Consider the following 2837-nt stretch of genomic DNA (forward strand, 5'->3'; position numbering starts at 1 on the left):
TAAATGTAGAATTTAGTCACAAAATAAATATTTTTTTTAGATACGAAGTCATAATTTGTTCAAGCGATACAAAATTGAAAAATGTGAAACACATAAAAATATTATAGCATATTAATGTCGATAACATAAACATCAAATTATCAAACAAAAACAATCATCCGCAAAATAACTAACAAAACTCCATACTCCATATATAAGAAAATCTAAAAAAAGCGTAATTAGTTCGATTAATTATGACGATGTACCCACATCCTATCTCTAAGATGATTCCTATCCATTGCCATCTCAGCTGCACCTTCATCAGATAACCTTGTTAAGTTTTCAACATACGAGCTCATCCCTTCAAGGTTAGGAACCTCGTTCACCGCCTCAAGTTTTCAATATCAGTTATAGTTATAACCTGTCATACTAAGTAACAATAAAACTTAAAAACACGATACTCGATAAGAGGAAAATAAAAGGTTTTATCAATATCAATTCTCAGCAACATCATGTAAATAAACACACAAGCAATTGTTCATCAAATAGAGAAGTAAACAATCATAAGGAACCTATACAAATACTAGATAAGTAGGTCTGATCACTAAAGATGATAAGTATGTCTCATCACTAGAACCTAAACAAATACAGGTTACATCCTTAGAGCCTAAGTACCCATCCACGCTTCCTCTCATTAGGCATGGCGATAAACATTTCCCTCCAATCAGAATCCTTAAACTTTTCCAACGCTTTTCCATAGGAATCATCTGAAATGTCTTCTAGCCCATCGAGAGCAGCCACACACTTGGTAAGAGAACAATCTGAAGTTACACGCGAAGTAGCCTCTGCACTCCTATCCCTTCTTAACCTATCAGCTCTTACCAAAGAAACTTGAGCCCATGCTGCAAGTGCCTCATTCATATGATGTGATGTAGACTCCTTCTTGGATCTCACATGAACCTGTCGCTTTTCACTGTGAGTGATGTGCTCAACTTCATGTAGATCATCATATGAACTATCCTTATCAACATGCACATGATTAGCACTCCCATTCCCATTGTTGATGTATTGATCATAAAGCTCGTTTTCGTCATCTGTGTTTGGTGGGTCTTGGGTAGATGAATGATGAAGTACTCCAGTTGCATTGTTTTTGTTGAATATTATTTCCAGCAACTTGTAATGGTCACACCCTTTCTTTTGAAATTGTGCAGCTTTGGGATGTACCTGAAATGATATATGCATATCATCAATACAATGAGAATAACAGAAAGGTTCCTAAGTAGAGAATCAATGAAATTAGAAGCAAAGAATGATCAAGATTCATGATTCTAGATAGGCTAAATACAAACAAACACAATATGGAGTGAAGAAATGCAATCTGTATCAATCTCAGAAACACAGTATTTATTTAAAGCAATGAACAAAACTGGGATCAAGAATCAGCAAGAATCCAATATGTACCAAATGATTATATATATACCATATTGGATTTATCATAATTCCAACAAGGGTATTGAAATGTGATACACACACCATGTCACTAATAGAAGCATGAAAAACAATGTAACTACGCAGCAAACATCATATCACCCATTAAAAGTGGTAAAATTCAATTAAGCCATACCTTCAGATAATTTTTCCAGATTCTTCAGTTGCAGTAACAGCGTTTGTTTCAGCATTCCAGCCAAATCCGGTGTTATGCTTCAGTGAATAGAACTCACGATACATGGCTCGCAACCTATGTTCTTTACTTGTACAACCCAGTTTGGCTAAGCTGTTTGAGCTCAATACTTCAAAGGTGACTAACAGATAATAATTTAATTAAATGCTTATTCAATTAATGGTAATCATTAGAAAACTCGTCTTATTAAAAAATATGTTAAGTCTCTAACACTTCAATACATATGTTAAGTAAGCCAAACAAATATGTAGCCATCTATTAGGGAACAAGCATATCAATGCACACAAGAACTAGAAAAAGGAATATTATGAAAACTTGAGAATGATCTCATTTTATTGATTGTCTATCTGAATGACTGAAAATCAAACTCACGTTCAATTACTTCAGATTTTCAAATTATTTCCGTTGACGAGTTTTGTATCCGGTATCCGTGTGAATATTGAAAGATACAAGTTGATAGAAGTCGTAATTAAATAATGTTTAACATTTTCATGAGTTGATTTCAACTTATATATTTCAAATTATATTCATAATTTCTTAGTTCTTTAATATAGCTTATAAAAACAGCTTATAGCAATTAGAAAAATAATTTAACGTTAATTTCTATTTTGCTATAAAAATAGCTTATGCAAGCTTATAAATTAAATAAGTGCTTATTATAATAAGCACTTATGCTATAAGCTGCAAATAAGTTTTTTTTATCTAAACAGGAACTTAATCCAGACCTATAAGCTGCAAATATCAATCACATAAGCTGCAAATAAGTTTTTTTTTTATCAAAATGAATCAGAGTTTATCAAACACAACAACGTATAAAAAGCATTACAAATTTCGAATTCTACCGCAATCTTAAATTTACATAGATCTAAAAAACACAAAATCATAGAACGGAAAATCATAGATCTAAAAACACAAAATCAAGTAAAAAAATCGCTATATTAAGTGCAAAATTATGAATCAAAGAACAGAAATTAATTTAAAAATGAAAAACAATTATGTATGAGATGTAACCTGAAAAAACCGCAGAGAAGAAGAAGCACGGTAGAGAAGAAACGCGGTGGAGAAGAAGAAGCAAGGTGTAGATGGAAGAAAAATCACGGCGGAGATCGGAGAAGAATCGCCGTCGAAATCGCCATTTTCGCTTCTCAGTGTTCTCACGTTAGTTTTTCTGCAGAAT

At 32.6% G+C, this 2837-nt stretch overlaps 1 pseudogene across 1 annotated transcript; it reads right to left on the reverse strand.

Moving 5' to 3' along the window:
- Positions 1-444: 444 nt before the first annotated feature.
- Positions 445-2837, reverse strand: LOC146910713 (uncharacterized; annotated as a pseudogene). Its single transcript, XR_015018202.1, has 3 exons — positions 2672-2837; positions 1604-1781; positions 445-1203 (listed from the first exon to the last, which is right to left on the reverse strand). The product of XR_015018202.1 is annotated as an uncharacterized LOC146910713 (transcript).

This window comes from Medicago sativa, chromosome 7 (assembly GCF_051527215.1).
Source record: "Medicago sativa cultivar Bolivia chromosome 7, Bolivia_mono, whole genome shotgun sequence".
Taxonomy (NCBI): domain Eukaryota; kingdom Viridiplantae; phylum Streptophyta; class Magnoliopsida; order Fabales; family Fabaceae; genus Medicago; species Medicago sativa.